The sequence below is a fragment of the Ursus arctos genome, unplaced genomic scaffold (genome assembly GCF_023065955.2).
Source record: "Ursus arctos isolate Adak ecotype North America unplaced genomic scaffold, UrsArc2.0 scaffold_5, whole genome shotgun sequence".
Classification (NCBI taxonomy): domain Eukaryota; kingdom Metazoa; phylum Chordata; class Mammalia; order Carnivora; family Ursidae; genus Ursus; species Ursus arctos.
Window position 1 is genome coordinate 80,684,145 of NW_026623067.1, and position 11,071 is coordinate 80,695,215.

Here is an 11,071-nt window from a genome sequence, read left to right on the forward strand (position 1 = left end):
GTGTGTGTGTGGGGGGGTGATAACTCATTGTGGTTTTGATTTGCATTTCCCAGATAAATGATATTGAGTATCTTTTCATGTCTCTTGGACATCTTTATATCTTTTTAGAAAAGTGTCTATTCAGGTTCTCTGCCGATTTTTAATCAGATTATTTGTCTGTTTTGGGGGGGTTGAGTTGTATAAGCTTTTTAAAAATATTTTGGTTATTAACCCCTTATTGAATATGTCCTTTGTGAGTATCTTCTCCCATTTAGGGGTTGCCATTTCATTTTGTTGATGGTTTTCTTCACTGTGCAAGAGCTTTTTATTTTGGTGTACTCCCAATAGTTTGTCTTTGTTCTGATTTCTCTTGTCTGAAGAGACCTATCTAGAAAAATGTTGCTATGGCCAATGTCAGAGAAATTACTATGTATGTTCTCTTAGAGCACTTTTATGATTTCAGGTCTCACATTTAGGTCTTTAATCCATCTTGAACTTATTTTTGTGTATGGTGTAAAAAAAAAATGGTCCAATTTCATTTTTTGGCATGTAGCTGTCCAGTTTTCCCAGTACCATTCATTGAGGAGACGGTCTTTTCCCCCATTCTATAGTCTTGGCTCTTTTCTTGTAAATCAATTGACCATAAAAGTGTAACTTTATTTCTGGGCTCTCTTTTCTGTTCCACTGATCTAAGGGTCTGTTTTTGTGCAGTACCACACATGTTTTGATTGCTACAGGTTTGTAATGTATCTTGAAATCTGGAATTGTGGTACCTCCAGCTTTGTTCTTCCTGAAGATCACTTTGGCTATTTGGGTCTTTTGTGATTCCATACAAATTTTACGTTATTTGTTATACTTCTGTGAAATATGCTTTGGATATTTTGATAGAATTGCATTATATCTGTAGATTGCTTTGGGTGATACAGAAAGATGGGTGAAATAAAAGGGACTAAGAGATACAAACTTCCAGTCATAAAATAATTCACAGATGTGAAAAGTACAACATATGAATACAATCATTAAGGTTGTAATAATGTTTGACAGATGATGACTATACTTACCCATGTAAGCAACGAGTAGTGTATAGAACTGTTGAATCATGTTGTATACCTGAAACTAATAAAAACAGTTAATTCCACTTCAGTAAAAAGTGGAGGAAGGGGCGCCTGGGTGGCACAGCGGTTAAGCATCTGCCTTTGGCTCAGGGCGTGATCCCGGCGTTCTGGGATCAAGCCCCAGGTCAGGCTCCTCCGCTATGAGCCTGCTTCTTCCTCTCCCACTCCCCCTGCTTGTGTTCCCTCTCTCGCTGGCTGTCTCTATCTCTGTCTAATAAATAAATAAAATCTTTAAAAAAAAAAGTGGAGGAAATGGAATGTGATCCTAATAGAGATAACAAAGGTAGTGTATGTCCAAAGAGCACGCTGTTGACAGACAGCTTACAGCTTTGTATAGATAATGATTTTCAGTAACCTCTTGATGCAATTCTCAAATAAGAATCAAGTCTCAAGATGAGAAACAGAATGCAGGTCACAAGGGAGTTTTAAAGAAAACATACACATCCCTCTTTGATTATAAGCATTGTGTACAGTCTAGGAAAAAAAAAATCCTGTTTGGACCTTTCTGATCCATTTTCCCTATAATAAAGTTCTTTTCTTATTATCATGAGATCATCTTGATATATTTGTCCTCTGGCATCTATCATCTCTATTATTATTCCTCCAGTAGTCAAATCTGTAAATGGGATTTGTTAAAAAAAAAAAAATTGGGTGCTGTGGTCAAATCAGGAGTGATTTCAAGTTTATAAGGCAATCTAGCTAGGGCTGCTCAGATGGTGTCTGCCTAAGTTTAGACCTGGTCTCACACCCTAGTAAGGAGATAAACCTTCTGATGTAGCTGAATTAGTAGCATGATGAAGGCTGAAGGGACATAGGGCAGGAAGTCCCCATCGTTTCAGTCTCTGTTTCTCTGTTAGATTATACAGCAAACATGTCTTAGTAGCTACTCCCTTTTTTATTCATTCTGTGGGCCAATATGTTTTTTCCCCTTAATTGTGAATAATTGAGCTTAAGGAGACGTCTCCATCTGAAAGTGTATCTCAGTGTCTTAGGACTCAATATTGTCCCCTGCTTAATAGACATTTCATTATAGTGATTTTATGCTTGAAGTGTATTGTGTTTATTCAGTCATTTATTCAATAGATATTGAATGAGCACATGATCCTCATGGATACCATGATAAACAAGACTGAGGATTCCTTCATGAAATAAAAAATAATGGAAATAACCAAATAAAATAATTACATATTCCGAGAGATGGGTGCAACACCACATACATTTTAGTCAATTTACCTACAGAAAATATAATTATAATAAGTCACTTTATATAGCTTGTAATTTTCTAGGCACAGTCTTATTGAATTATTTACAACAACCATGTAACAGATAAGACATCTAAAACTGAGAGGCCAAGTGACTGGCCCAAACACAGCATTAGAAAGCTGCAGTGCTGGACTCAGACCCAGGCTTCCTGAGGCCAGATCTTAATGAGCGTCAAGTACTTGGTCTATTTATTTTTACATATAGATATTTGGACAGCATGAGTTCTCCTTTATATATTAAGATTGTGCTGATGAAATCATTGGGTCAAGAGCACATTTCATGAAATGTGACTCTAAACCAAGCCATTACTGTTGTGGGAAGCCCGCTTTCCATGAAATTACAACATGTTAGAGATCATAGGGAAAAAAAAAAAGGTAAAGAAATGAATGACAAATCATTTTTGAGAAATGCTAATTTACTTCAACCAAGTGATTTATATATTCAAAATCACATTTCTCATTATGAAGAACAATATGCAAAGGAATCATTTTATGAAGCTGAAATGAATCCTTAAAGTCAAATAGGGTGATTTTACTACTGAGATCTCATACAAGTTTTCTTTATTGCTCTGATAGCACAGAAAAATTGGGATCTTTTGGGATTATTGTCCTTATTAAGTTCTTATTATCTTTGACAAATCTCAAAATTCAGCTTCTTACCTGTTAAAAATAACAATCCAGTTCTCGGTGTCTACTCTCAAATCAGCAGAACAAATAATGTGCAAAACCACTACCAAAATAACTTCCTTTTTCCTGCAAGCATTGCAAAATAAAAATAAAAACTTCAATTCCAAATGATAAAATTCTTCAAATTCTAGACGTTGAAAATGTGATTCTGTATACCCTAAACCACAGTTTACCCTCTGGACTATTGCTGCTGAACACTTAATTGTGACCCAAATGAATGTTCTAACATTTTAAAACCATTTTCCTTTGAACAATAACAGCAATAAGATTCAGGTGGCTGGAGAATACTCACAATAGATGGCATCCAATTACGCGGTGGTGCCCTTGAAGGCTTTGTGTTTAGGCAGCAGGGTGGGAGTTATTTATTAGTAAAATGCTATCCATTCTAAAAACAGTTCAGACCACTGCACAGTACACTCACTGTTCTATTTCTGCTTTTTGGAAATAGGTATGTTGAGCATCAGGGCAGTGACAAAGAAAAGCATTAATAAGTAGGCTTTAGGAACCTGGCACCAGTGGACATAAAATAGATATACTGCATCTATGGAACATTATCCCTTATTTCCAACACAGCTCTCATTGTTGGCATCTCCATGAATATTGTATGATTATTGCTTTTCACACAGTTCGTGGAGACAATTGTGTGGCACCACTAAGACATTTGTGTTAGAAAAAAAAAAAAACTTGAATTCACAGAGGTAATCAGTGATAAAAGGGCTGGGTGAGAATGGGTGTTTGAGGCAGACCTGTCTAGAAAAGCTATGTCAAGTCACCTTTGGTCATGTGGAAAAGAATACAGTGTGCACACAGGAAGCTTTTCAAGGTCTTCCTTTACCAACTTCATTCTTAGTAATTTTTTTCATGTACACATTGAGATCCTCAGGAATAAATTGAAAGAGTCTGCTAGTTTCACCTGGCTTCTCATTCATAGTAATGAATAAAAGCCATACTGTTTTCATTATTTGTCCAGTCTGATTCATATCTTAGAAGAAAATTCCGTGGGAATAGGTACATAGGTAAATTCTTTCTAGTCAGTTATTTTAAAATATATAATATATAGCAACGTTTTATAGTACAAGTATACATATCCATAATTCAAAGTGATACTTTTTCACTTAATAATAATAATAATAATAATAATAATATACAAAATTCTTGTCATGGGTAATTTTAATAAGTTACTTTAAATGTCACATATAACTCCTATAATACAGGAGTTTTTAGAGTAGTATACTTTTGTAAGTTACTAATTATTGGCCATATCAGAGTAATGATTGACAACTCCCATCATCTGAATGCTGATATTTGAGTCAAACATATATTTAGCTCCTTTAACAACATTATTATATAGGAAATATGGGAGATCCTGCAAGTGTTAAGATACTCAGGTTATTTGCCAACATTTTCCCCATGGTCAGTAACTTAAGATGAACTTTCTTAAAATAATATAGTTTTTTTTTATTTGATACATAGTCAGAATATCAATTAAGGATGTATTAGACATAGAAATCAGTGATAGTACAAAATAATGCTACTGTTCCTTCTTGAAAAGAACATACAGTTCCTTAAGGAGATTACCCATAGATTCATACAATCACAACTAAATATTTATGTGAAATTCAAGTTATAGACAAAAGCAGAGAAAGCAGAGGGAGAGTGTCATGGAGGGTGTAAGGACAGTGGGGGGAGTGTGATGGTGATGGTGACTGTGGCTGTGGTAGCGAACTAAATTCTAAGGAGTGAGTTGAGATGCATGCAAATGGAGAGCAGGGGAATCATGTTGCCAGGGGATCCATGTCACAAGCAAGTGCTAAGAGGTAAAAATGAATTTGGCATATATAAAAACAAAAAAAAATAAATATTGTTGTGTATAATGATTGGGGAGTTCAGATTAGAAAACAGGAAGTGAAATTTGGAAAATTAAAGAACAAGTTCAAAGTGATCTTGATTATTAAATGAAGTAGCACAACCTTTACTGTCAAAATATCAGGTTATATCGATGGGAGAGGGAGTATAGGAGAAAGACATGAGGGAAGTGATGTTTTCCTATGGTTTAATCTGGCTGCAAAATACGGGATGGAGTTGGATGAATGAAGAAACCACTATGGTGGTTAGAATAGAAGTGATAGGGCCTATACCACTGTGGCTTCCGTGTGGATAAAAAGGACATTTTAGATAGAGATTAAGAAAAACATAAAAGGCTTTATGATTGATCAGTTACATAGAAAAAAATTGATACAGAAATATAATATGCAATCATGTTAAGATTCATGACTTGATGTGGTACAGCTTGTCTGGGTTTAAAGATGATGACTTTGGCTTTATTTTGAGTTGGAAGGAGACAGAAAACCAAAGCAGATGGTTCTACTAACCATGTACAGGATGGATTTTTTTCGCAACCATGTTTGTTGCTCATTGTTTATTTTTGAATGACCTACTGCTGAGCATGGGTCCCTAAGGCAACCATTGTTTGTCTAGATTCACCGTTCTTTTTCTTATCATTAATGGAATGATAAATTTCAGTGTATATAAATGTCAGTTCCTTGGGCAAGGGGGGATTAATCCTAAAAGAATACTAGCTATTAAAGTTAATCATGATCTAAGAAAGCGATGGCTTCTATTTGGACACTATTTCAAATGTTGAATTTAAATGGTTTAGGTCTAAAATATGGCAGGGTCCACCATTTAATCTCTATAGCACTTGCAGCATCACTTGGGGAGGATTTACAAATATGAAATACTGAGTTATTCTATAGTACTTGGGGAAAATTTAGGGGTCAACCTTTATATGCCACAATGTGATTGCAAATGTTAGGATTGTTATTAGGTCTCATAGTAAGTCTTTTACATGTCAGGACTCTACAACATGTTCTCCTTATTTTTTCTTACATAGTTTCTTATAAAAAAATATAAACTCTTTAAAATTAAAAGAATCCAAGCATATGTCTTAGTTGCTTCATAAGCATTGAGTTATATAAATGATTGTGGGTTGGGAAAGACTGTTGCACATCTCAGGTGAAAGAAAACATGAAGTGAGAGAGAAATTAACAAGTAAAGAAAAAAAATTCTGGCCAGTTGCTGGAGCCTATGGTGAAGAGAAATAGATACTGAGAAGGGGCCCAGGGAATCAGCAATAGAAAAGGTCAGGTGTAGCTACAAGAAGATGAGAGTCTTCCTTTATCTTGTTATTGCCAACAATACTTGTAAGAATCTTTAGGTAGTTGAGTGATGTAGACCATGAAGTTAGGGCATAATGAAGAAAGATATCTGATCAGATTGGAGAAAGAGTGAACTATGTCTAAAATATGAATATAATTAAAAGATGCATGAGAGACTAAAGCTCACCCAGGGAAATGTCGGAAGTAAAACAGAGGCATAGAAGAACAAAACATGAGTTAGGGCTAATATAGAGAAAGATTTGAATAAAATCCACAGTCATGAAAGAAAATGAGGTTCAGTAGGGAAGTACAATGGGGCAAGATGATGTGCATGGTTAAATATCCAGTGGAGGGATTTGTGCTGTGGGAGATAGAATAAGAAAGGCCCAAATGTTTAAGATGTAACTGTGTGTTTAAGTGCTTTATAGGATTAAGTTGTATTTAAGATTATTCTGTTGGTAATAAGTGGGGTATTTGGGAGAATAAGAAGAACTAGGATGTGTGGTTCAGAGCATCATGAAATAATCTGGGAGTAAATCACAGACTTGAATGTCTTAATATTATGTACTTGAAGGCTTACTTTTGCTGCTTAAATTTCCAGATAAAAGATGATAAAGTAGAGACATTGTGAGCTTTGGAACCAGAGACATCTGGATTATATGTCTTTCCCCAACAACTGCTAGCTTTGAGACCTTAAGCAAGTTACTTACTTTACCCGAGTTTAGAGATAATGTAGTATATCTGACAGACTTGTTGAGAACTAAAATAATATCAGGGTGCCTGGGTGGCTCAGTTGGATGAGCTTCAGACTCTTGGTTTCAGAGCCCTGGGATCAAGCCCCGCCTCCAGGGGGAGTCTGCTTGAGATTCGCTCTCCTTCTGCCCCTCCCCCCTGGCTTGTGCACTCATATGTGTGCATTCTCTCTCTCTTTTTCATTCAGATAAATAAATTAACATAGAATAATTATTTTATAGAGACAAAAATACAAGTAGTGCCTGACACATAATTCTCGATAAAAGTGTTTGTGTCTTTACATCTTTTATGCCCTTTTTTGAGCTTTTATATGTATATTTTATCTAATTATACCCCTCATTATTCTTTTCTTTGGCAAAGTACTAAAGTCCATAAACTGCTTGAACAAGAGAATAATTTGAAACTATATAAATACTATAAAATAATGGTTCAGCAGAGAAAACAATGACAGCAACAGGGATATATTGTGGAAGCAGGCCATATATAACTGGCCAAAATTTTCTCAAGTGAAAAAATGTATTTACCTCTGCCATTGAAGATTCTAAATTTCTTCTAAAAGTTACTTGGTCAAGAACAATACTTTTTATGTCGTCTTTTAAGAAAATACTACCTCCAGTGTATGATAAAATGTTTGGCATGTTGCATGCAGCATTGTGCTAGACCTTTAATGGATTTTTAAAAAATATCCTTTATGTGAAGATATTTAGCAGAGTACTTTTGTCCTTCATAGATGGCAAAATGCATCTCTTTATCTCTCCATCATTGGTGACCTATAGAACCTTAACTTCTCTCTGTGTTTCTTATATACTAAGAAAACAGCAAGTCCAGAGAAAGTCAAGATACATTTATTTCCTCAGTGTATGGGATAAACTTCCCATATACTTATAAAATGATCCCTGGGCTCAAAGGTTCAAAGCGGTATGTTAGAAAAAAGCATTGTAATAAATGGTTATATAAGTTTTTGGTTTTATGAGGCTATCAAATAGAACAATTCTTAAACTCCCAACACAATCACTCCCAACCTTCTTTCTTATTGTCATTGATAAAGTCATCTTTGTTGAAAACTTAGTCTCTCTCTCTGATACTCTAACTTTGAAGGTATCTTCCATTTTACCAGCTGTATAACCCAAGCCAAGTTAAACTCATCTAGAATACTGAGTACTAATGAGAACTTAAATTTAGTACATCTAAAAATCCTTCCAAAATAGTTATTTTCTTTAAACAAGATAAAAATGAATTGATTTCCCATGACCAAATGTGGAATGATTTTTAGATGTCTACGACCTTCCTTGTTCACAATAGTTTTAATGGATAATAAGAATAATTTCTAAGACCAATTATATTTCAGAATTTAATTCAATTCAATTCTGACCACAAATTTGAGTAAATAAGAAGTTTGGGTATTGATTTATGTTCACAAAATGGAAAAAGGGCCCAAAAGTTGAGAGCTATTAAATGTTAGGCTTAGTAGTTTCATTGATGACTTCATTCCCATAGCTAGTATTGAGTGTGGCCTCAGTGTCTCTGTTGTGCTATCTAAACCTTAATATTGGCTGTAATTTTGAAGAGAAAGGCTCATTCTATACAGTTTAGCTCTTTTCAGGCAGAGAAGAGCAAGATGCAAGGGTAGGGTATGATGGACAGCGAAGGAGGAGCTGGAATCCACCATAGTGATTCAGTGATCTTCTACAATGCCCACATAGCATGTTTTCAGATACAAGTGTTGTGCATCTTGGCCATACTTCAATAAGTACAAAGTATTTAGCCTGCCTTATGCTTGCCCTCCATGTGGCCTGGGCTGTCAGTGTGTCAGCTTGGAGAGAGTTCTTACATATGAAGTATTTGGTAGTTCTTGGGTTTACTCTGTTTGCTGGGTTCTGTTTTCTGTCCATTAAGGACAGACATCTCATTTTAGTTTAGTCTGCCTACAGCTTTGTCCCTATTAGCCAAATTACCTAAATTATAAAATTATGAATGATCATTGTCATGAAGGTTTATGTCATGACTTCAAATTTCCATCCACATTACCTTGGGAATACCATAGTTACCCTAATTAAAGTGTGCATTCTTCTTGAAGGGAATATCTAAAATATATCTGTCCCTTCTCTCCAACTCTTTTAATTAAGAGACTGTTACATCAGATTTCAATTCCTCAAGCCATCTTTAAAAAAATTGGGATATAAATAATGATATGCTCACATGACGTATGCTGGCTCCTTGATCCTGTGATATTCTGTCAAAGTGGCCATGAAAATGTAGGTGTGATATGGGAGGGGAGAAAGTTGAGACTCAAAGAAGTATAGCAACGAATTTTGCTTTTCTAATTTCTGAGCTATTTAATCATGAAAACCAGTGAGAGGCTTTCTTTATTTCATCCAGACCATATTTGCCCTTAACATGATGTCAGACTTCCACATCCACTAAGCTAATTGAAAAAATAAATAAACCAGACACCTGTAAGACATTAAGTGATAAAAGCAATCTATCATAACATCTTGGATAAATCATTTGAAGGTTCCAAAATCTTTCAATCACAATTTACACATTTCTTTTTGTTGGAAAATGGCTGGTCTCCTTATGCTATTACACTATTGGAATTCAGTAGGATTATTTCAGCTAACTTCTCTAGGTAAGCATCTAAGTTCTGTGAGGCATCTCTCATAATTTCATGATATGCAATTGCTTTGATCAGACCCTCCTCTCCGCTGAAGAGTTTCATTATGTTCAAGCCACTTTACATTTGCTTTATCTTAATTGTAATCTTTTAGCCTTTTCAAAGTACTTTATTTATATTACATTTAATATTAAGCCTGAGTAGAGAAACCCCTCCTCAGAACTGCATAGAACAAACTAACTCCCATATTGAATTTTCCCCATTCTAGAATGTAATGGATTGAAGTTACTGGTCATGGAGGTTGATAGCACATAGTTTGGGGTCAAGTAAATCTGAGTTTAAAGCCCAACTCAAACTTAAGACCTAATTTTTGAGGCCCAGGTGTTTTACCTATAATGGACATAATGGCCTTAAATCTAAGCTTTCTTCAAGGGAGCAAATGAAGGAACATACGTAAGGAAGTTGGCATACCTGACATAGGAGCTAATAAATAATAGTCATTACATTTAAATATTCCTTAAGAGCATATGTAGATTCAAATTTCTATTGTCATTCACTGATTTCATGATTTCTGTAAATTAACTTATCCTGGTTTACTAATACATACTTAGTAGGCTGAATTTGTTTTAATACTATAGTTTTTGTGAAGCAATATGGCAATTAATTATAGAATATGGTAAATATTTAAAAATTTTTCTTTTTTATAACTTTTATCTTTTATAGCACTTTGGAGATTACACATATTAGGGCTTTAGTAATGAAAAACTGAAAAAGATGACTGGTTAAAAAATAATCACTTAATATTATAATTAAGAATTTGTAAATTATTTCAATGACATCCTTGGGGAAATAAAATGCAGTATTTTTCTCATAAAGAATATTTTCAGTAAACATCAATTCATGTTTAGTGTGTATATGATTCAGATATAAAATGATTCTACCATAAATCATTTTTTTATGTTGTCCTTAGCACTCTTGTGACCATTAGTGGATTGTTAGCATTGATGGGAATTCCTAAGGTGATTTGAAAATATAAACTTAGATAGTGACTTGCTTCCTTTAAGCATGATGGATAAGCAAAAATAACATGTGTTGCCTTTAAAGACATGTTTGAAGTTTTTATATCATTAAAATGGTACAATATTCCTTATTAGGTATACTACTTCTTAAAAAAATAGCATTACTCCATGTATTTTGGATTTATTTGAACATAATTTGGAGAAATGTGTATGAAATATAATTCTTTGCTGCTTTATTTGTTTGATATATATAGAAGGACAATAAGGAAAATGTTAAGAATTATGTAATAAATATATGAAAGATAATTCAATGAAGGGTAAACAAAAGTATTAATTTAATTTCCAGTATTGACAAAATGTTAAACAACCCAGAACTTTTACTACTATTACAATTACATGTTGGAAATAATTGCAATTATGTGGGCCAGTTAATTTTATTTGCTTTTTCTTTTATTCTGTATATTTGAACACAAAAGATGCAGTA